Here is a 25405-nt window from a genome sequence, read left to right on the forward strand (position 1 = left end):
GTGGTCATTTAGTAATAAGGGTATTCTTAGATATTCTTCGGAGCTGCTTCCCTTCAGAGCTAATTTTGCATACTAAGTGTCAGTTTTGTTGTTGCAAACAAACTCGTGTTGCCATCCTGAACTTGTAAGACGGTGTATTACTTAGCCGTGAATGGAACTATGTAGCTTGTCCATACAGAAAGCGGGTATAAGTACCAGAAAAACCATTTTTTTATTGAATTTTCACTCATTGTCCTCATTTACCAGCTTTTTTCCGCGTTCTTAGACTCAAAGCGCCGTGATAACCGAACGCAATGGCTTGTTTTATGCTAGTACTTTGACAGTTACGTTGTTTCTCTACCTGTAATCCTGCGGGTTTCCAACGGGATTCTGCTGTTCTTTTCACAGTGGCATAGGCCGCAAGCTGTGTCTTTGGCAATGTTAAATTGATCTGAATGAGTCATTGCAAATAGCTGTTTGTGTACAGCAGTCCCAATATGCTCGCTTTGATGTCAGTTCTCTGAAAGCTTCTCCAGTGCGACAGATAATTTCACATTCCATAAATATTCGATGTCCATACGTGCTCAAACCGTATTGGGATGTAGTCAGGAGTCAGCATACTAATAAATAGCACGATACTTCAATACTGCCGGGCAATTCTTTAAGGAGACGTGCAATATTTTATTATGTACCCATACATCTCGGCGCACTGAACCATAGGACGCTGTGAGGAACGTGTCGGTAAGCGACAAACAAGCAGATAGGAGGAACTGACGTTCGCCTGGTCCATCTTCAATCCTTATTCCTGGTGTCCATCTAACATCCCGTTCATATCCAGTCAGTCGAAACACCTGCATTTGGTGATAAGAGGTCTTATTTTCTTACGTCTGCACGCTTGGTTTCAAAGGCACACGACTTGAGATAAAAAAATCCACCGACGAATACGAAACTCCCTAATGCGAAATTTGAGCGCAGCTTGATACGTGTTTTCATTTCGCTATATAATAATGCATCGCACCGATCCCCACACTGACTTGCAGAGCCGCGACTCGTGGTGCTATACTATATAGACCGCTCACACAATTGCCGCTTCCCTGCAACTACAGCTTATGTATTAGCAACCTTTACCGGGAAACACTTGCTGCGAATGCTATGCGACAAAGGCGAGCTTTCTGGTGACTTTTTTCCTCTCCCCCGCTCGGCCGGTGCCACCGCTGCCGCGGATGCGTAGACGGTGCGCTCCTGCGGCGCCATCTCGTAGCGGTCGTCTTCCGTCTGACGCGGCCCAACGCTTTTCGTCTCCCGCTGCGCTCTGCGTTCGATTTTATCTTTCGCTGTGCTCGTTCGCTCAGTTACGCCAAGGGACAACGCCGACGATCGCCGCAGAAACGGGCGCGCAAGAGCTGCGCTCATAAAACAGAGCACCGAAGCAAATTTTCTTCTAACAATACCGATATTTACACATTCAAAGAGCAGTGCTGCCACTGATAAAAAAAAGCATGCGTTGCTGGTCGTCTGGAACCAAAGCATGCATTATTCATTTATTGAGGTGCTCAACTTACCGCCTTTGTCACTAGTAGTCACCTTCGCCGTCCGGACACAAGTCTCTGCTGTGCTCTGGCACTATGACGCCACACGTGTCCACAAAATGGTCGATGCAGTTTTGTGGCACTGCGTCCTTCAGCTCTCTATGTGTCCACAGTGTGCATTCTGAATTTAAAAAAGCACGTATATTAGGTAATTTTTGAGACACAGCCACGTTAGAATAGTGACTGAGGTGCAGTATTTATCGTTCATTCGGACTTGACATCTTAAGCGCAAGCTGTAGATCGGGCCCAACTCTGATGCGCCTGTTGAAATTCGCGTCAAACGCAAGAAATGCTTTCCTGAGCATGACTGAGGTGCAGCATTTATCGTTCATTCTGACTTGACATCTTAAGCGGAAGCTGTAGATCGGGCCCAACTCTGATGCGCCTGTTGAAATTGGCGTCAAACGCAAGAAATGCTTTCCTGAGCATGCTTTATCGTTCTTTTTTTTCAGTTGCCTCCACTGTGTTATGCGAATATTGACGAATATTGCCTTGGGTAAATTTATTAAATTTGTTGCAATTGAGAGAATAAAATGCTACAGGGATTCTGAGCATTGTCTATTAATGCGTAAGCATTCTTAAACTCCGCAGTTGATTCGGATTTCCCTACTTGCTTTTCACAACTTATGCATGTCTACCCATCACCTCTCCGGTGCCAATGCTTCTAGTCCGCCAGCAACAGCGTAGTTTGCGCGGCCGTACGCGGCCGCGCGTGCCGTATCTTGAAAGCCAGCTGCAGATGGCTCATATATTTGGTCGTGCTTTGTTGTCGCCGCTCAGTTTGCGCTAAAGTGAAGGTCACTTTGCCCGCTGCTGCTGCCGTTACATAGTTTACTATTGTATACTTATTAAGCTGTTAAGGGAAGCAAAGATACAATACTAGGAGGCCGAAATAACTCAAGCTGAGAAATACAAAAGCAGAAATGCAATATAATTACCGCATTTTTGAATAAAAGAGGTACAGAGACGACTATTAAATAGTCCCTTTATGAACCTTTAAAATCGTCCTAATGGCACAGGACACACCTTCAAGCACTTTTTTTCATCCAGTAACACGAACCTTACCGTAACCATTCTTCAGTCACTTCAACACTCTCCGCAGTCATTCTGTCTTTTCCCTAGTGATCCTAGAAAGGGTTCCAGCACAATGGCACATGGCTTGTTAAGACCTGTGAACTACCGAAGCTCAGCCTGGGTAAGTCTAGCTAAGCATGGTTGCGACTACTTTATTCAAACAAAACTCGCAGCGACATTGGCATTATTGCGAGGGGCATAATACAGAGAAAAACAAGTCAACAGAGTTTTGGCTCACAACCTCAGCCGGTAACAAATTCCACTCCGATATGGTCCTCGGAAAGAAAGAAAACTTAAAAAGGTTCGTCCTGGGGGCATATTCCCGAACTTTGAACACATGGTCTCTTCGGGTGGATAAGTAATGTGGAGTATAGGTAATGAGGCCTTGATTCCAGTTTGATTATGATATATAGTGTAAAAAAGCTGGAGACGAAGATTCTTGCGGCGTTCGCTTAGAGGAGTCCATCCTAGATTTCTTTTTAATTCCGTTGCACTATCAAACCGATTGTACCGCCCCAGGACATACCTTGCCGCGCTAGACTGAATGCGTTCCAACGCTTTTATTCGTACGGAATGGGACGGATCCCACACAGGGCAGGCGTACTCAAGTAATGGCCTTACGTAGGCTTTGTATGCAGCCTCTTTGACGTGACTTCCCACGTGCTTGAGATTCCTTCGAAGGAAACCAAGTGAAGCTCCGGCCTTGCGCACAATGCAGTCAATGTGCTCGGACCATGATCCATCCTCAGATAAAGTCACTCCGAGATACTTATACGAAGATTCCTGGCGAACAACTTGATTATCTAGATAGTAGCGATACCGCAGTTTATTAACTTTTTTGTGAAGCTGACATGCACGCATTTATTAATGTTCAAATTCATTCTGTTTAAACTGCACCACATTTTGATACGATGTAGATCTTCCTGCAGCTGTATGCAATCCGCCCCACTTTCCACATTACAGTACAGTGCGCAATCATTAATAGAAATATCATTAATAAAAATAAGGAAGAGCAGAGGTCCGAGTACGGAACCTTAACCTTAGTCAGTCATCGGTAATCAATCGATAGTGAATCAATAGCTAAGCCGGAAAATTTCGGAAAATGCCGGGGCTGACTTGGTAGTACTTAGCCTATACGTGCCCTTGCGATAGCGAATAGATGGCCAATCAATAGCCAATCTATAATCGACAAATAATCAATACATTCCGGAAAGCTTGCGGATGACTTCGTAGTGCTTAGCCAACTCAAATACGTGACCAATAGCTTGCGATAGTCAATAGCCAATCAATAGCTAATCAATAATAGATCAATGATTAATAAATTTCGGAAAATGCTGGGGTAGACTTGGGTAGTTCTTAGCCTAGCCCAAAAGCCAGGACTAGCTAGGTGCCCATCAGGTCTTCTGTCTCTTTAGCATTGCGCCTCCAGTGCACGTTACAATTTTTTTTTTCTTCTAAGGGCTCGCTTTTTAACAGCGGAGCTGTTTAAGCCGACCGTCATTCCGTGGATCGCGTTAAAAAAAACTCGCTGAACGATGACGTCACTGCGCGTTGCCTAGCAACCACCTCGCGGAGGGGCGCGTGCTTCGCCTCCTCTCCGTGCCGTGCACATGTTGTCTTGACATGGGACGTTAAGTAGAGGGAAGGAGAGCATTCACGTGGCGCGCGCTATGCTCGGGAGAGAGAAAGAGAAAATGAGAGCTAGAGAGAGAGAGAAAAGAAATTGTAGCAGCACCAACGAGGCAACGCGCAGAGCTGCTGCCGACGCCGTTCGCGTTTTTTCTTTTCGCCGCGTTCGCCCGGAACACGCGGGGTGTCCGTGACTGCAGCAGGGGCCTCTGGCGGCGGCTCGGCAGGTTTCGACCAGCCACACCTCGCCAAGTGTGGAGGCGCAGCTTGGCTGTGACGTCGCCGGGGAGATAAAGCTCGGAGCAGCCGTGATGGTGGCAGAACTTTCGTTGACTCTGTCGCGAGTACATGTAGAGTTGACAAGATCCGGTCACCCGAAGCAAAAGCCGCTCGTCTTGAAGCGCGTCGCGCGGTGAAGCGAGAATCTGCGCGTCGGCGGCGAGCCGATTCCGAATGCCGTGCCTAGCAGCTCTTAGCATTTCCTAGCAAACTTAGCCAAGCCCAGTAAAACTTGGAAGAATCTAGGTCGATCACCAGCTCCGCTGTTTACTCCAGCCGTGCACCACTAGTCCGAGCTGCCCCGCTTTTTTTTTTTTTTTGGGGGGGGGGGGGGAGGGAGGAACTAAGTAATCGGAAATATCCACGTAAAAATGATGTTTAGAAAACAAAAATAGAAATTTTAGTTTTGTCACTAGGCACCGATGCGATAGACGCAGTAGTTAAAACACATTTAGCATCTCTATTATCGAGTCGGTGGAAGAATACTTGGACGAAATAAACCGTGCAGCCCTTCTTTGTAAACATTCAAGTTCGTGTTTAAACCCTCTTGGAACGAATCCCATTCCAGTCCCAACGATCCATAACGGTTCCAGTCACAATATTATTTCACGTTACCCTGTAACTACCTTCGGCAATAATTTTATTCACGCTGTTGATAAGTACCCATTTCTTCGAGTAATACTAGATTCTAACCTCAAGTAGAAATATCACATTGCGTAGAATCAACGAAAGTTGATGTATGGCATATGAGTATTGCTGAAAGCATGTCATTATTTTATCACGTCCACCTTGCTAAAAGTATACTTCGCCTTCATCCATAGCCATCTTAATTACTGCATCTCTATCGCCATGGGAAAACAACAATCCAACTTACCTGATGCTACTAAAATACCTACATAACCAAGCTATTTGAATACTAACATTCATTACATGCCGTTCAAATGTTTCCAATCTAATTCAACGCTTCATGATATTCTGTATAGATAAAGTAGTCCAGTTTAATCACATCATGCTCTTGTTCAAGCCTATATATTTTTTAAATTTCATCCATTATATTATTGTGTATTCGTCTCGTTAATAATAACCCAACCAGATTTGACTCTTATGTAAATTTTTGGCTGCCATCAATACATTCGAACATCGGTAGGCATACTGCTTATTTTACAACATTATCATTGTGAATTTTTATTTATTTCTTCGACAGACAGACGGACAGACAGATGGACAGACAGACAGACAGACAGACGGGCAGACAGACGGACGGACGGACGGACGGATGGACACGGACGGATGGACACGGACGGACGGACGGACGGACGGACGGACCACAACGGCTGAAGTAGGCAGTCGCTGTGGAGCCTGTGCAGATTTCTATTCACCGTATCCTTTCTGGTGTTTTACGTGCCAAAACCAGTTCTGATTATAAGACACGCCGTAGTGGAGACCTCCGGATTAATTTAGACCACCTGGGGTTATTTAACGTGCACTACAACGAAAGCACACAGGCGTCTTTGCATTTCGCCTTCATTGAAATGCGGCCGCCGCGGCCGGGATTCAATCCCGCGATTATTCATCATCTTGCCCCTATGGCCTCTACACTAGCACACACGTACAAATATCACATCGTGTAATGGCTTACGGTGTCCATGATACTCCACATCAATTACGAAGCAATTATCGTAGTCTACGTAGTACGGAATGACTTCCTTGGGCGTTGGATCTGAAAAATGTAGATGGAACAATGGCACATTTTATTTGCAGTGACGACTTCTAAATGCAGTGATTCATAACTAAAAATATTTTGCGTGGTTGTTATAATTCACAATCAACGTCGGCTCTTTTAAGTGGATGTAAAGGAATCTGAACGGTATACCGAAAGCCGGGAAATAGTGAGCAGATATCAGTCAGCCGCGCTACCACTCGCGAGCGACTCTGAATACTTCGCACCGATCAAGAGTTTCTACCATGGACACAACGGTCATTTTTTGTCTCTCGCTCATAGGAAGTTGTGTTACAATCGTCGGTACAACGCATTCTTGATATAAGCGCGAAGAAGACACGGACGGAGGCGGAAGAAGACAGGACGAGCGCTATTTCACAAATAAATCTTTCTTGGGAATAACAAACATATATATATATATATATATATATATATAAGTGATTGCAAAAACCGTAGCAAAGAAAACATCACATGGTCAAAAGGATAGCAGTTACCAGACAAATCTAATCAGGAAATTGTGAAGCCGCTAAAATTTAAACAAGAAAAAAAGAAAGAAGAAACTCTACTTCGCACTGACGCACGTGCTGAGCAAATATTGAAATTCACCTTCTGACAATGATAATGATGCCTGGCTAACACAAGTTTCTCCTAGTCTTTTAATGTGAAATGCCTCAATAATTTCGCGTGTAGTTTGGCATTTGTGTCTAGAAAGGACTTTTGTGTCCTCAAACAATGGCCTACAACCGCACGTAAAACAATGCGAGGCTAGATGAGAAGCGTTGGGGTTGTTAAGAGAATGCTGATGTTCATTTAGTCTAATATTGAGGCATCTGGCGCTCTGTCCAATATAAGCTTTACCGCACTTGAGTGGAATGTGATAGACTATGCCTGTGTCACACTGTGTTAAAGGGGACACGTGCCTAACGCCACAATCATTTTTTCTTCTTACTCCCCCCCGCTCAAGTTTTCTTTTTGATAGGGCACATCCTTGACAACTTAGCGCTCGTCCTGTCTTCTTCCGCCTCCGTCCGTGTCTTCTTCGCGCTTATATCAAGAATATGTTACCGTACCAACTCGCCCAACTATCCATTCTTATGCGGTACAACGCAATCGTATGGTTTCCATGAATGCATGTCCAGCAAGCGTGGGTCTCAAGTCTAGTGGCTATGAGGCTCGCCTTAGGACCGTGGGTACCCGGGTTCGAATCCCGCATCGCCAGGAAAGTAAAAAAAAACCAAGTTAAAGCTAAGAGAGAACTAAGTTAAAGCTAATGAAAAGCCAAGTGCGTAGGGAAGGCCAACCAGATTCGCTGTTTCTTCAGACTTCGCACCACTGGTGTGGAGCAGCCCCATTTTTTTTTAGCCTAAGAACATTTGCTGCATCCAAGATGACAGAAGACAGAAGAAAGTCAATGCTACTTGCCGCCTGGTATGGTGAACTCCAGCTGCGAGGGAGGCTTCGCTATATAGATGGAAAAGGGAACCACTATTCTGTAATGATAACAGGAAGCGTCATGACTAATTTAGCTAACTATATGCCAGGATACATGCTGTGCATGGACACAACTTTCAGGCAGTTCTGTCAAATATACACAAAAAGGTGTAAGGTGATTCAACCTCCAGTTGCAATTGATTAAAGACAATTAAGGGCTTGCTGAGCGAGACGGGGGGGGGGGGGGGGGGGGGCATAGGTGCACCATCACTGCACACAGCACTCAACCGCGTCAACTCTCGGCGATAGGCGTAGGAAGAGCATCGAACTCTCAAAAGTTTTTACTGCATTCCCTTTGGTCTCGTTCTACAATTTTACATTGCATTGCTTTCCGGAACGGCCTACATTTTGGCGCAGTGACATGCTGATCAATTTTCAAATATTACCTGGATTTGATACGCCAAAAGCACGATGCGCTTATGAGGCACGCTGTTAGGGGCAGGGCAACCATCAATGGCGTAATGGTTGCCGCATCGGGCATCTGTGCTAGGTATTCTCTATCAGCCTCGGCCTCCTGCTCCCTCAGCTCCACGTCTTGGCGCCTCCAGAATTGAGCTGCAGCTTGCGCCACACATGCAGCAGCACATTGTTTCTGCGTGTGGACGAACAGAGTGGTCTTGGCGCATACGACCCGCTTTGCCTCAGTGCGACTAGCGTTTCGCTGGAACTCCTCAGCCGGTGTTCTAACAACACGCGGAGACATGTTTGCGGGAATGCGCGACGCAGTGCTTCACTGCAGAAAGTCCGCACCGAGAGGTACTATTCTACCTACGCTAACATGGTGACTACGTCTGGGAAAAACGATGGCACAAGCCGGCAGGGTATGCATAGTCTATGCTAGAATTCATTGCAGCAAGCAAAGCTGTCTAACCTGAGGTCGCAGAATACAGCTTTTTCTGGCCGCAATACTCTGCGAGTGGAACACCAGCATGCCTAAACAAATTTCGGCACCTTCCGTTCAAACTTTGACAAAAATGGAAACGCTACATTTATGTAAGTAATGTTGGTTAGAATGGGTATTTTTTATGTTTAATTATTCACGACGGTGAGACATCGCGGGGGGGGGGGGGGGGGTTCAAATAATTGATATTGCAATAAAACGAGCCAAGTGGCTGAACGAGTTGGCTTGCACCTAGAAAAATTTTAAGGATGTTCTATTTCGTCTGCAGCTAATGGTATGCGCCTGTGGCCAAATGGTTTGCGTACCGGGCTGCTGTGCTAGAGGTGCTCTGTGGTGTTACTGCTTGGTGTCATTGTTTGTTTGGCTTCTTAAGATATGAATTTTGAAAATGGGGCATCGTGGTTTCCTTTCTATTCGTGCATATACCGGGTGTTTCAGCGAACACTTTCAAAAATTCTCAAAGGTTGCCTGTAGCAAAGAGCACAATTCTAGTTCATGAACTGGTCTACTCGAAGAGGCGGACATTACTTGCACAATAAATTGAAATGCATAATCAAATTACTAAAAAACAATAATTAGGTTTTTACCTAATTACCTGATGGTCCATATTGCAATTTACAAATTGGCTATGGTGTTGGGCTGCTGAGCACGAGGACGCGGGATTGAATCCTGGCCACGGCGGCCGCATTTTGATGGGGGTGAAATGCTAAAAGACCCGTGTAATTAGAGTTAGGTACACGTTAAAGAACCCCGGGTGGTCCAAATTTCCGGAGTCTCTCACTGTGGCGTGCCTCATAATCAGATCGTGGTTTTGGCACGTAAAACTCCATAATTAATTTTTTTTTTCAATTTACAAATTGTAGCTGTGGAGTTCGCAAGGCGGATCAACTTGGAACGAATTCTCGGGATGACACCAGTTATGAGATATCAATTCCCGAACTTTGCGGAGATATGCATTGGCGTTCCAGTTAGTTTCTTAACAAAACGTCGCCTAATGCATTGAAGCACAAAATTAACTGGAACGCCAATGCATTTCTCCGCAAAGTTCGGGAATTAATACCTCGAAACTGGTCTCATCCTGAGAATTAATTCCATGTGGATCCGCGTTGCGAACTCCACGGCTACAATTTGTAAAGTCAATGTGAGCAATCAGGTAGTTAGTTAAAAACTTAATTACTGAATGTTTGTTGATTAGTCGATTATGCATTTCAATTATTTGTGCAAGTAATGTCCGCCTCTTCGAGTAGGCCACCTCATTACCTAGAATTGGGCTATCTGCCACAGGCTACCTCAAATAAATTTTGAAACTGTTCGCTGAAACATCCTGGAGATATTATATATATATATATATATATATATATATATATATATATATATATATATATACAGGAACATCAGAAGCACAACTTCGCGGTTATCTTAGGTTTATTATTTACCCAACAGTTTCGACTTCTCGACTATTATTTACCCAACAGACCGACCTTTCGGTCCACCGACCGAAACTGTTGGGTAAATAATAAACCTAAGATAACCGCGAAGTTGTGCTTTTTCGGTCCACCGACTGAAACTGTTGGGTAAATAATAAACTTAAGATAACCGCGAAGTTGTGCTTTTTCGGTGCACCGACTGAAACTGTTGGTTAAATAATAAACCTAAGATAACCGCGAAGTTGTGCTTTTTCGGTCCACCGACTGAAACTGTTGGGTAAATAATAAACCTAAGATAACCGCGAAGTTGTGCTTTTTCGGTTCACCGACTGAAACTGTTGGTTAAATAATAAACCTAAGATAACCGCGAAGTTGTGCTTTTTCGGTCCACCGACTGAAACTGTTGGGTAAATAATAAACCTAAGATAACCGCGAAGTTGTGCTTTTTCGGTTCACCGACTGAAACTGTTGGGTAAATAATAAACCTAAGATAACCGCGAAGTTGTGCTTTTTCGGTCCACCGACTGAAACTGTTGGGTAAATAATAAACCTAAGATAACCGCGAAGTTGTGCTTTTTTGGTCCACCGACTGAAACTGTTGGTTAAATAATAAACCTAAGATAACCGCGAAGTTGTGCTTTTTCGGTCCACCGACTGAAACTGTTGGTTAAATAATAAACCTAAGATAACCGCGAAGTTATGCTTTTTCGGTCCACCGACTGAAACTGTTGGTTAAATAATAAACCTAAGATAACCGCGAAGTTGTGCTTTTTCGGTCCACCGACTGAAACTGTTGGGTAAATAATAAACCTAAGATAACCGCGAAGTTGTGCTTTTTCGGTCCACCGACTGAAACTGTTGGTTAAATAATAAACCTAAGATAACCGCGAAGTTGTGCTTTTGATTTTCCTAAATACGCTTGGCCCTTTGAAAAATCCAGTTACATATATATATATATATATATATATATATATATATATATATATATATATATATATATATATTGCGCGCGCGCGCGCGTGTGTGTGTGTGTGTGTGTGTGAGTCTGAGCGTGTGTGTGTGTGAACGAGAAGAAAGGAAACCGAGAGGCCCTCGAATACGCGCAATATTGCAGCGCGACTGGCCAATCGATGCACTTTGCGTGTATTCGCACGCTTCTTTCACGCTCGGAAAAACACTTTTGTGTAGCACGCATTGAGCAACAAAAAGTTGTACCGGGAGTTTTTCATGTTTCTTTGCAATTTTCTCATGGACACTCTCTAATTATATTATTTGAGAAGAAGCTGAATAAATAATTAGACTAATTATGTAATTAGGCGGAATGCAAAGAAAAGTTCGAGTATCTCCAAGCGCCGGCCAACTACATTGCATTGGTTCTGCCCAGCTACGTGGGATTTGCATGTTTTTTCATCTTCGTGCGTGATAGTTAGGACACTCTGTATGTATATACGTATATCCGGAACATCAAGGTGAGCAGTGATATCCAGTAGCACATATATGTGCACTCTTGCACGCTGTCCTATCTGCCGGATTGGCTCATGAAAGAGGCTAGAAACATACCAGATACGGAAAAATGGTGGTAACCCCCTAAGTATGACTTTGTCTTTAAAATTATTGTTTGAAAGCCCATATGCTGCTGAGTAGACCACGAACAACCTAGTGTTGTAGGTCTCATGATTAGTTTACTGCATCCGGCGTTACTTAAGGTGCGCACTAAGCAGCTACGAGGGTGCACAAGTCAATACCGAACGGCTATCGACTTCATATCTTAGCAAATGCTCTGCGTCTGCTGTGTCGCCCCGTCCTATATACCGTAATTTGAAATTAAGAGCGCGTTTCGCTCCGCCATTGAAGGTAGTGAAGGTAACTTTATCTGTCAAGGACGGCTGCTCACGGGACATACCTACTGTTTTTGCGGAGTCAGCGTAGGTTTCTTTTGTCGATTTACTATATCACTAAAAATTGTCAACATCGTTAAGACGTACGTTGTGTATAGTTGGAAAATTCATTTTGAGTGAATGTTGAATTGATTGTTCGTCTCCCTGCTTTATGTCTTATAAACACCTGCAGCTTTGTGTGTAAATATTGTCATCGTAGTTTCCTTATGACAGTGATCAAAAAAGTTTTATGTAAGCTTAAGAGAGCAATAGCTAGTCAGTTGTGACGCAGCCAGAAAGCTGGTTTTATGTTAGTTATATCGCTATGTATAAATACACCGCCAGTGCATTTAGAATTTTTACCATACCTCTTACAAGAAAAAACTATTCGCACAAGATTTCTACACCAGTGCGCTACTCAGGTACGGCAGTTCCATTCTGGCTCACGTTTTCAGTTTAGAAGGTAAGCGTTCCGACATGACAACTAACAGTTCAATCTATTGCAACAGCTCAGACGCACGGCCGTGTTCTCTTTTATACATCAGTGCGTATGGCTCAAGGTTAACCGGCAGCGGGATATATCAGAACTAGTCAATTTCTATCATCACATCAGGCATGAACATTAGTACGACGGTGTCATGTGGACTATCACATTCGTTCTTTATTGTTAAATATCTAATTGCGTCAGCATGAAACGGGAGTTTATTTATTGTGCGTTGGATCATGGCTAGCAGGAAGACGACGTCACAGCAAACGCAGAGCGAAATCTCGGTATCAATATATTTTTCTACATTTTATGAATGGATTGAACCGAGTACACAGGCATACTCCCAACTTTTAATACACTTTTACAGACTTTCACTTTTCCTTGAATATATCCAATTAGTGAGGACAGTGAAATTAGGAAGAGAGCGTATACTCGCCAATACAAAATAGAACATATATTGAAGTTCCGCAACGCCCATACGGCCGCCTTCATCACAAAACTATACACATAGCAACAGCGATAATCGATGCACTTGACTACAGGTTCACGGTAGCAAAAAAGAAAAAAAGAGAGGTGTTAACATACAATACACGACGACGATGTTATCGAGCATACATCAAATGGCTAAAGGTGATATTCGCGTAGGACAAATTACCGATCATCTCGCGGATTTCAGTGGTTAATTTACATAATGAAAAAAAAAACTAAAATATTCGCATGCGTAGGGTTTATATAAGGATCACATGATATACAGGGTGTTTCACTTTGCTAGGGTGAAACGTTAAAAATATGCAAATGCTACGTAGCTGGACAGAACAAGGAAATATTGGTTGCCGTCACTTGGAGATACTTAGATTATTTTCTGCATTCCGTCTATGTGCATTATTAGTCTAAATTGATGAATGAACTTCTCAATTATTATATTTAGATGAAAAGTGTCAAAGAGAAAATTGTGGAGCGGCATGAGTAACTCCCGATACAGCTTTCTGCTGCTCAATACGTGCTACAAAAAAGTGTGTTTGTGAGCGTGAAAGATGCCCTCGAGCAGCCAGTCGCGGCAACTTTCCGTGTATTCGCGGGTTTCTTTCACGCTCTGAAAAACACTTTTCTGTAGCACGTATTAAGCAACAGAAAGTTGTATCGGGAGTTTTTTAGGTTGCTCTAAAATTTTCTACTTTGACACTTTTCCTATAATTTTAATATTTGAGAAGTTGAATAAATAAAATACTAATTATCTAATTAGGCGAAATGCAAAAAATAATTTGAGTATCTCCAAGCGATAGCAAGCATTTCCTTGGGTCGGTCCAGCTACGTGACATTTGCATATCCTTAATATATGGCCCAAGCTAAGTGAAACACCCTGTACAGATCAGAATCAGAAACAGTTTTTATTTTCCTCAAGGAAAAATGGACCCCAGACAAAAAACTGCTCAGTGAGCAGCTTGACGAGGCCTGGGGCCCTACAGGCAGCAGCAACAGTGGCAAATAAGCAGTGTTTGTCGTACACCCGTACGAGAAAAAGCAATGTGAGAAAAGCAATAAACCAATAAAAGCAAACAGTAATATGAAAACAAAAGCAACACAATAAAAAAGAGAGAAAAAAAGAAAGAAACCATTCGCACCATTCGCACCAAGCTGCGAAAAAAAACACGGTATATATGTGTATGTATTTACACATGCGTAAAAAAAGTTACATATATATGCATTATTACAAACTATATTCTACACTGGCAAGTTATATTCACACGTACACGCGCAGTAGAAGTGGCGCGCATATGCCTGTATATACGCACATATAAATATATATACACCTACATACACAGATATACACACGCCCATGGCATATATACACACCACTCAAGTGCACACATGTATACCTTCAGGTTAGATATTTTATGAAGAATGAAGCGCTACAAAAGCGGAGAGCAAGAAAAAAGCGCTTATATCCCTTTGAGGAGCGTTTGCCCTCCGGTTGACATCAAAGATACCGATGGCGTTGATGACATTTGTCCACACAATCTGATTTATCCTTTAAATAATCGCACTATATTTACAGCGCTTTTTCTTGTTGCAAGCTCTATTATTAGGAGCTACCAGAAGCGCTTCACGTTCATGAGCCGGTCTGGTTTGCTCGCTTAAGAAGTATGGCCTCTTTAGTTCATAAACTGTAGGATAAACGTCAGTTGTACGCAAGTGAAACGAATATTCCACCGGTTCACTGCAAATTCTAGCGTGGAGCGCAACATTAGGACAGGCGACAATAGTCAGAGAGTGTACCTTATACAGGAGGCAGCACTTGCCACGTTAACTGTCATGGCGAATTGCTCAGAGACTTGACAGAGAGGATGTTTCCTATCATGCAGTTAACCATTTAGTAAAACACTGCGAAAGCTCCCCTTTCTACGAAGGCGTTTCCAAATTGCGAACTATAAAAATCATTTTTCAGATAGTTTAATGTATAACAACTTATTGAGCACTTCAATTGCCTAATTTTACTACCCTAGGTATTCATCTCACAATGGTGCAAATTATTACTCCACATAGTATGACACTGTGGGATGCGGGGAAGTTCTCACGAAAACATTTTGATTGAAGGAAGCGTCGAACGAAAGGGGCAGTAAAATATCAGACTGCACAGTAGCATTTGCCGAGACATGCTGGCATCGTGTAGCCAACTCTCCGCGGTAGTCCAATCGCTATCGCGTGGCGCTGGTGAACTGGACGTCGCGCTTGCGATCCTGACTACGGCTGCCGCCTTGTGGTGGGAGCGGAAAGCAAAAATGCTTGTGTACAATGCATTGAGTGCACGCTTAAGATCTCCGCTATGTAGTCGAAATAAGTACGGAGCCTCCCACCATGGCGTGCCTCATATCATTGCTATGATACGTAAACGTCAGTTGTACGCAAGTGAAACGAATATTCCACCGTTCTAGAACAAATTCTAGCGTAATTACGTAAAACCGCAGAATTTAACTCATTTGGAAGTGTTTATTTGCACCTTGAAGCAAAAGCAAGACAATACCAGGGTGCCATAAAGGGAATTTTTGTTGTGCTTCAATTTTCTTCCACAGATTTCTCCAGTCTTAGTTCCCTACTGAATAGCAAGTATTGCGAAGTATTTTCCGATGTCTTTTGGGGAATAGACCAACACACTCAATATACGTGCTCTGTGTTACTACGAACTTCAGACAGTCACATCCTGCAAAGCTGTACCATCTTACAGAAAGTATACCACTGACGGCTGCCAGAACCGTTTAATCATGCAAAAATGCACCATGTCTTCGCAATGTCATTAACAGACAATCATTCTTAATAATTTAATTTTCACCTAGGCCACTTGCCTTATGACGAATAGAAATATTTTTTCTCTGATAGTTTGCATTCAGAAAAGAAGGATACAGGAGAGAAAAAAGACAAAAATAGGAAGAATTCTTACCCTGCTGACGGTAATATCCAGATGTAGGTGGCGGTATTTTTCACAGGGTCATACTTTATTCGTTCGGAGTAAAGGCATTCGAATATCGTGTCATTGTCTGCGTCCGATATGGCCACAACGTTCGTAAACGTTGCGAATATCTGCAAAAGTAAAGATGTTGCTTTAATATATTGCTGATATGGTCAGCCTAAGAAGAGCATTGAAAATAATACTGCTTCAGAGCACAAGCTGTCATTTCTGCGCATTAATTGGGCAAAAAATGTGATCCATGGGTATTTTATAAACAACGAACTTTATTTAGGGGTGGTTAGCAGCAAACACTTTACGCCGGTGCTCTTCTCTTATTACATAAAATAGACAACAATGCATTCTGGAAATGCTGTTCATCAACATTTAGAGAGATGTGTATGGTCTATATATGGAAACCTCTTACGCAACAGCCACACATGACTGGTCATTTCCGGTGTGGTCACCTGGTGGTTATAGTAATTGATATTGCTACACGCGTGTTGTATTTGGTCGTTTGAGCGAGGCGCGCGGGCGCCATCACTCGAGCGTAGAGGAGGAAATACGAACTGGGCTCGCGCTGTGAATCCAACCGGTCAGCGCTACAAGCACTGCTGTAAATATAATCTGTAAACAGTTTCTTGCTTGACTGACTCGTCCTTGGCGTAAAAATATCATAATCATGAAGGCTGGCCGACAGGGCCCACCTTTCGTAAAACAAATTTTCAGATTAAATGCCTCATACGACAATATGGGTAAGATGCAAGACACATCTATATCCTTTTCGTAGGTCTACCATAATGTAACAAGGCCATATGGAATAAGAGAAGTAGGATATCAAGCTACCAGTTAATATCAACTACTAGTAATGAAATAGCGTGTTTTACTTACACTTGCACAAAACTGCTAACTGACTGCATCGATATTATTATTGTCTCCAGATATAGTCAAGGGCGGTTGGACATTTGTTTTTTTATTAATATACATCTTCATATGAATGCTACTCGCGAAATGTAAAATAATAAAGGCTCAATTATTTTGACATTGAATTTTGGGCTACTTTTTTGCCAATAATTTGTCGCACACACGTACAACTGAATTTTTGGAATAGCTAAATATGTGGGCCATTCAGTTTGAAAATTGTACGTACGCAGCCGCAAGTAACTACAGGAGTACGAACAAAAATTCGTGTGTATCTACAACAGCGAATGCCGCAAGTAGGTAGACTTCATGCTGCAGGCGCGCAAGATGTACTGGATATGCCAGCTAACTTAATGGAAACCTTTAAAAATATACAACAGTACCCGAGGAAGACAACACCAAATTCATATTGTTGGATATTTTATATAGTAAGTAACAGTATTTTTGGGATGCAATCTAATTGCATATTAACCAAAGCGAATAACTAACTACGCAAGTATTGACTTAGGGCAAAGCTTTCCAAAAGAAAATTTCTATAACGTTCAAGGCAACGGCCAATTCAGCAGCTTATATATTCCCCCTTTTTACGTAATAATTTTTTCTGAGTCCTAAAAAAATCATGCGACATATGAAAAAAAAGTCACAGCATATCCACGGGGTGAATGATGATGAGTGAGCGAAGCTCCGGAGGGAATCATCGGATCTCCCGCTTAAGGGGACGCTAGCACAAACGCGTTAGAAACGTGCAGTACTCTCTAGTAAGGGGGAGCGGCCACAACGTCTTACGCAGCCATTTATACATGCCGGAACGTGCACCGCGTTTGCCGACGCCATCACATGACTGCTGAGAGAGTGTACCCCCCGTATTCATAAGCGCTCCTCGACTTGAACTTGACTTGCCACCGCCTTGGGCAGCGCGTTCGAAACGCGTTGAAGGTAAGGCGGAGAGGCCACAGCGTCTTACACCAGCTTCTTACACGGGCCGTAACGCGCTAGCCCAAACGCGTTAGAAACACGCTAGAAACGCGGCCTTTCGTTAATGTTGGGTATTTATTGCCATCGTGGTGCGTGTGTCTATGTGCGCTTCGTGGCGTAGTGGGCTAACGCCGCGCGCTCGGAAGCGAGGGGTCCCTGGTTCGAATCCGCGCTACGGACACAACTTCGGAATTTTTTTTCTCATTTTTCTCAGACAGGTTACACACTACTACTACTACGACGGGGACAGAACGGGTGCCGCTATAAGGAGCTTCGCTCCTAAAAAAAAACGCACGGGACATTGCCGCTAGTGTGCTGTGATTGCAGTGTTCTCAAACGGGCCGCGTACTATTAGACAGCGCATTGAAACTGGTGTGCTGCGGTGTAAAAAGTGACAAGGCAGCGATAGGTGCATTGGCTGCGCGATTTACGTCAGTGATCTAGCCTGTCGGACGTTAATGAAAGGGATAAGACCCTGCAGGCTACCCGCTAACTAAAGGCACTGTTCGTTCATACGCGGCACATTTCAGAGCACTGCCATCACGGCGTACAAGCGGGCTTGGCACGTGAATTTTTTGTGTAATATCTTGCGGGCTGTCTTTGGGGTACAGCAAAAATAATCACGCAGCATGTAGGATGTGAGAAGCTGAAGTTATGGTTTATTATAACTCTTCCAAATTCTCTCGTAGATGCGTGACCAATATAGGCTATTCGTGTAAATTCATTAATTAATAATGTTTACTTATGTAATTAGGCGAAATACAAAATCCGCTCGAGTTGCCCTTGACAAAGCCCCCAACCTACATTTTATCATGTCCTCCTAGAGTGCATTGCCATATTTCAAAACATTTGCCAAAGTTATCTGAAACACCCTGTATGGCAATGTTGAAAAGCTTGATGATCTCTGTGAAAAGTTGAATTATGCAGTTCCGTCGAAATATCGTATGTTACCGAACAAAGAAGACTAACATTTCACGACTAAGGCAATCGGAGAAATCACGTTTGTTCACTTGCTCATCCTACCTTCTTCGGGTCTACGTCTCCGCGGGGAAGGTTGAGAGGTCCGCCTGGAGGACCAAGTTTGCCAACGACCCCAGTAGTCGTCTGCAAAGCAACCAGGAGGAATATTGCGTAAGCTAGCATTTCAATCCCTCGAAGCAGTCCACTGCCAGGAGTGACTGCAGACTTGCACTTTTAAACCTTTTCGCATTCGCTCCAGCCCCAGCTGCAAATTATAAATCAATAACGCTGTTGTTTCTGCTGGTATCACATCTGAGGGACTTGAAAGCTGTTCACGCGCCGCAACCTGATTAATTGAAAAACTCTATAGTTCCAAAACGAATACGCTGTGTTGATCCAGAACGGGCATCTCATAGCGACCGCTTCAATCAAAGCACAGCGTCTTTTTGTTAGCAGTTGTGCATCTGTGCGCTAAATTGATATGATACTGTCATTTCAACAAAAAATAAACGTTTATTTGTTCGACTTTGCCTGACCTCGTAACTGTTCACTGAGTCTCTGAGGTATCGATGACCTACAAATGACGGTGAAAAAGCGTCAGTGGTTTACACATAATATTCTTTCTTTTTATAATTTGCAAAGTGATGCTGTATTTTCAGGGGCGAGTCCTGTATTGTTCTTTATTGTAGTTCAGCAAGTTGGTTGTATTATCTCTAGAGCTCGTTCTATTGCAGGGTGTGTGAAAAATTTCAGAAAGTTTTGCGCTTCAACATCAAGATCACCTGGACCCCAGGACCCGTACTCTGAAAAAGCTGTGTCCCTTGAATTGCCCGTAAGGGCAAATTACAATCAATATTGATGTTGGACATGTAAAAATGAAAGGGACCAGCGAATGGCAACGGGAACATATGAACAATTTTTTCTCAATTCGGCCAGTAATTTCAGTGCCGTCTCCAAATAACTATGGAAGAACGCAGACATTAAATCAAAATGCCTTTTAATTGACATCAGCAGAATTTTTACTGACTCCACTGGCTGTGAATTCGGTTACCGGGGCAGCAGCAGGTTCTCACAGCGTGAACAGCCACCTTCTCAAGAACATCTCTACAATGCACACAACCTCGTCCGCTGGCTGATTGCGAGTATTGGCCAGGGGGTCTGTGGTGCCCTCACAACACCGAATTAAGCGCAAATGCTACAAGATAAGGCAGCATCTAACGCGTCTACATTGCAACTGCACATTGCCGCAGGGGACATGAATTCAATACCGTGTTGGTGGCAGTAGTGCTAAAATATGTATTTTTAAAGCGATAGCTTGCTGTAGCAACTGCGGCCATTTGCGACTACTGACCGATCGCGAAGTAAACAGTGGCGGATACCCAGTGACCCCAACCATCTACTATACTGCATCTCAGAAATTCCCTTCAGCACTGTGGAGGCTACCGGGTGTTCAGCCAAGAGGAAGGGTGAATAGCCCTTGGTCATGTGCCGTAATTTCTCGCATATAACCCGCACCAAAATTGGAGAAAATTGCTTAAATAGCGGGGGTGCGGGTGATCTGCGAAGATTCGAGAAGGAAGGGGGTGGGGGTCGGCTTCACGGCAACGCGCGGCCTACCGTGTAGAGTCCGCATTGTCCGCATGCCTATCGACATCGACGTGTGTTAAGCCAATACGAGGCCAACACAGGTTATAGCCAGATCCACATCCATAGTCTGGTTAGATGCTTTTCGCACGCTTTTCGCATGAGTCAGGTGCCGTTTCTCGTAGGCCCAGTTTGACCAGTTGGCCAGCCTTGTTTAGGCATCACGAGTGTGTCTCGGCGGCAGTCTTTTACATTGAAGCAGAAACTGAAGATCGTAGCCGCTGCTGAAGAAATCGGCAACAGAGCTTCTGTGAGATGGTTCCGAAGACGATTACGTCTTTGAGAGCGGCGATAAAGCCTCGGATGGCAGCAGTGAATCTGACGACAACACTGACAACGTTGCGGCAGTCGTGTTGAAATAAATTTGTTTTGAAAACGAAATGATGACTGCGCGTAGTTGTAACTTCCTAGTCCTCATTTTTTTCGGATACGCGTGCGGGTTATACGCGAGGTTATTTTTTTCCTATTTTTTCGTGCAGTTCAAAGTTAGGGGTGCGGGTTATATGCAATGGCGAGTTATACGCGCGAAAATACGATATTCTTCCTAGCTGCGTCGTCTGCTCAGCGTCTCTATGACATCTGGTGGCCGTGCTGTCGATACGCGCTCATTGCAGTTATTGTGGCTGGCATATTAACCTAAAAATACTAGAAAACAATCAAACAAGAAGCTACGTCGGAAATTTGAGTAAGTGTGGTAACGTTAAGGGTACTAATTATGTAGCAACGGCACAAATTAGACATTTTCTGCAAAACAAAAACGCTGTGCATGCTCAGTGTGAGCTATTGTGCTGCCGAAGATCGCTAGGCGCTCATTGCGGATAACCTAATTCTTGTGCGCTTCACCTTGTGCATTCCAAAGAATCTGTGCAGGTATTAAGCTAGTTTAAGAAGAAATCACGTTCAACATATTTATTTCATCCGGATTCACGTTGTAAATTTTCACGTGTGTCTTGAAAGCATCGCCGCGCATTTTAGGACACGTACCTTCATTCATAACTATCCCTGGAACCCAAAGTCTTCTTCGTTCATGCTAGCATCCTCATCGGAGCTTGTGTCCTCCCCGAGGCTGACGACGACTGGTTGCTGGTTGTCGATAAATTTGTCAAGAATGTGGTCCATTTCCACCATCTTGTCCTCTTCGTCGATGACGTGCGTAACATAATTTTTCCACCTCTGTGCACTCACTTGTGAGATGACGTATGCAATAAGCTTTTTTAAGTTCTTTCAGTATGTAGACATGGTTTGTGGAAGCCACAAACCACTTAATATCACTCCAAACCAGTCCTATTGGGTTTAGCTGGCAGTGATATGGTGGCAGTCTTAAAACGAGATGTCCAGCAGTGGCAGCAATGCAGTCAATATGGTATTTGTTGCTGTCAACTTTCACTGTATCGATTACCTGCATCAAGTCTGCTTTCACCATCTCTTCATTCCAAGGAACACCTTTTTGGGAAAGCCATGCTTGCATTTCTGTTTTCAGGCTGCTCATGCGCAGCATGTTTTTTTGTCTCACCGAGTGGTAGGGTGCATTGTCGAGGACACTTCTCGTAGTGGTCAGCGTCCATCTCCTCGTGGTGGTCTTTTGCGCTTGTTTTTGCTTGAAATACTTCTCCTACCCCTTGAACAAAATTGTTCTCGTTTCCGCAGTTCGTCACAATTAGTCGGGTTCCCTTACCGCTGGGATTCGGCAGGCCAGCAGGCAGTCCGCACCTCTTGGCTTGCTCTGACGTTTTCACACTCTCGTCGACCCAAACCCGATTCGTCGTGTGTCCGACGTTAACCCATGCATCATCCGTGTAAAAAATGGGCCTAACTTGGCGACGCAGTTCTGTTATTTGACGCAAGTACTTGCCGGCGCCACTGAATGACGAGTGTAGCTTTAATATGGAGCTCACTACGGTACTGTTTCTTTTTAAATCAGAAGCCTATCTTCCTGAGCATATGATGCATTGTCGATGATGACAGTGAAGGCAGCGTTTGACCTGCCTTAAAGTGGTCGTTAAGCTTCTTCACTTTAGGTATTTCATTTCTCTTGAAATAGCCATGGACCAATCTTCGCAGGACACCCGAATCGAACTCGCCGACTTTCTTTCTCCTTTCCCTACCTTTGCCGCCACGGGATAACTTCTTCGGGGATGTCACTTTGCCTTTTCTGCGAAGTTCAGTGACCCACTTGTAAAGGGAGCGTTCGCTGACATTTGTCAGGAGTGCGGTTGTCTTTATAACTGCGTTAACACTGGCACATTTACCGGCTTCTCTGCGAACCGCACCAAACACATTTAGACCCACCAATTTCACCTCCTTCAAAAAATGAGATATCTTTGAGACGTAACACCCAGGTGACTCACTAGACGCAATTTGTGGTGTACACACACGACGGACAACACAGCGGACACCGATTCTGCCGTCCGTATGGGCGCGAAGAGCATCCAGACGACTGGACGAAGAAAGCACATTCGAGTAGACGACAACGCCGGAGTCGAACACATCGCGGTACCGCCCTAAGCGATTGCCTTCCGCCTCGAACCTATGAAGTCATCGTCGTGTGCTGTGTGGCCCGTAAGTTGCAAACTGACGCTTGTATTTGCTTCAGATTTGTGTACTGACGCTTCAACCGCAATGGTTTCGAAACTATATTGCGCTATTTCCAAAAACCATTACCAAATTCTAGGCGCATTAGGCTCAGCAAGCGTGGCAAAACAAATACCCGATCTCGCAAGTACCGACATAAAGTACCTGATGCTTTGTCCTCAGCGAGGTATGAAACAAACCGATGGCTGATTTCACCATTTACTTATTGCTGTTGACGCAGTGGCACTAGCAAGCGCAAGTTCGGGTCGAAGCGGGCGGTCCGTTTTGCTTGGGTGCTGCCATGTGGATTTGTAACCACAGTTGCTGGCTTTTACAGATACAACGAATAAAAGCGTAGGACGAACATGTGAAGTGGAATAAACGTATTGTCTATTTTCGTGACGTGACACGTGCCAAAAAAAGCGCGGATGACTCAACCCTGCCAAGTACAAGGCCGTTACATATGCAACTATGTTTCGCTGCGGCTGGATGGCATGCGGCTCGATTACACCCCGTAGCTTTGGTAGCGCTGAATGGTAGTGGTGAGATGGAGTATAGGTTTGGTGACTGCATATGTGCTGGCTGCTCGCTTGCCAAGCAGACAACGTGGGCCACGGCCTAACGTGCCAATGGGTGCGTTCCCGAACAGTCAACTTGGGCACGGCGTGCGCCAAATTTTTATGCGCCCGTTGTTGAACAACCATCCAGAATGAATGTGCCAAGGTGACGCAACGGATATGTATCCTTAAATATACTAAAAAGATAGCGCCCCTTCGCTAATAGAAGCATCCGTGTCTAGCACGCTTCACGGATAGCCATCGCAACGAACATGCAGCAAGGTTACTAGGAGCAGGAGGGGTTGCTACGGAGTTTTAGTTTGCGTACAATTAATACAACACGATATAATGTGTCGTGGTATCATTCGGCATTGTCAATGGCAGTCAATTCGCACTTCATGTGTCTACTGATTCGCCCATAAGGTATCGTGATTCATAGGTGGCACGTGCATATACGGACAGTTACGTAAGAAGGCTGCCGCTGATCTTGACAACCTTTTTCCATAGTTACCGCCACAATTTGTTTCTTTGGTACATTATACGGTGGAGCTGAGGGTGAGGAGAAAGCTCAACGATGATCGCTTTTTCAGCGTCACGTGAATAAGGAAGGGATGGATGGATCAATGCCGCTACTCCACTTTTTATGTTCTGCAGCAGTAAAGTGAAATACCATAGGGCGCATCGAAAGTTTCAACGTAAAAATATGCAAATGTGCTAATCCCAAGACCTGAGACTACGGAATGAGTACGAGACATAGTCTTTGTTGGTCAATCAGGCATAAAGAATTTCATAATAAAACAATGAGAGCTGCTTAATTTTCTCTCACACATCTATATGTATCCTGCGTGTGTTTTGTTCATGCCTTCATGTTCTTCAAATTTCTTCGAAGTCATTTTTAATAAATATTCTAATAAGAGTACCTAAATGCGAGAAACTGTATTAAAAAATTGGGGTCATAATGGCTACATATACTGACCCTAATATTTAGATATTTCACTGAGCAGCCAGAAATGTCTTGAGAACGGGCATTATAGGTGAAAAAAATATTGCAAGAGTAATGTAACGTAGCTCGCCATGTACGTCTCACCTGATAACTCTAATTGGGACTTAGTTCTTCCGTTTGTCACCTACGCCTACAACACCACGACTCAGGCTACTACCGGATTCTCACCCTTTTACCTTCTTTACGGTCGTCATCCTTCGCACACAATCGACACCATTCTGCCCTACAGGCCGGACCCATCCGAATGCCTGCCGATCTCGGAAGTCGCCAGACACGCCGAAGAATGTCGCAAGCTGGCCCGCCGTTTCACCTCGGATGACCAGAACCGTCAAACAGCCGTTCGTGAGGCCCAGAACTCGAGTCCCACTTTTCTCCCGGGCGCCCTTGTCTGGTTTAGTGCCACACCGCACGCCTGGGCTCGCTTCAAAACTTCTTCCGACGTACGACGGCCCATACCGCGTTCTCGAGAGAACTTCACCCGTTAATTACCTGGTTGAGCCGCTCACGCCGCCGTCTGACATGCGACGTCGTAACCGCGAAGTCGTTCATGTTCAGCGTCTCAAACCATGTCATTCTACCGCCCTTCCAGAAAACTAAGTCGCCAGGATGGCTCCTTTACTTCCGCGGTGCCATTGTAAGGAAGATAACGAACGTCGGCGCAGAGTAAGCAGTATCGGCAAGCGCGCAGCAGCGGCTCGACCTAGGGGACTGTGCTCGGTGCATCCTACGACCGGCTGTCGCTACCAAGCTGAATAAATCTCCTTTATAGAACTAATTTTTCAAAATCAAAGATTATTCTAAACATGTTCGTCAGGCAAGAAATTCTCTGTGCACATATGCACTGGAACGAAAAAGGAAGTACACACTATAGTATAAAAA

The 25405-nt window shown here is 44.2% G+C and overlaps 2 long non-coding RNA genes across 2 annotated transcripts; both read right to left on the bottom strand.

Moving 5' to 3' along the window:
- Positions 1-660: 660 nt before the first annotated feature.
- LOC125947390 (uncharacterized) lies at positions 661-6272 on the bottom strand. Its single transcript, XR_007468257.1, has 3 exons — positions 6190-6272; positions 1542-1689; positions 661-830 (listed from the first exon to the last, which is right to left on the bottom strand). It is a non-coding gene; the product is annotated as an uncharacterized LOC125947390 (long non-coding RNA).
- A 1417-nt stretch (positions 6273-7689) lies between these two features.
- Positions 7690-18934, bottom strand: LOC125947393 (uncharacterized). The gene is made up of 3 exons (XR_007468260.1): positions 18815-18934; positions 15890-16029; positions 7690-7760 (listed from the first exon to the last, which is right to left on the bottom strand). It is a non-coding gene; the product is annotated as an uncharacterized LOC125947393 (long non-coding RNA).
- Between the last annotated feature and the right edge of the window lie 6471 nt (positions 18935-25405).

Source organism: Dermacentor silvarum, chromosome 8 (genome assembly GCF_013339745.2).
Source record: "Dermacentor silvarum isolate Dsil-2018 chromosome 8, BIME_Dsil_1.4, whole genome shotgun sequence".
NCBI classification, from domain to species: Eukaryota; Metazoa; Arthropoda; class Arachnida; order Ixodida; family Ixodidae; genus Dermacentor; species Dermacentor silvarum.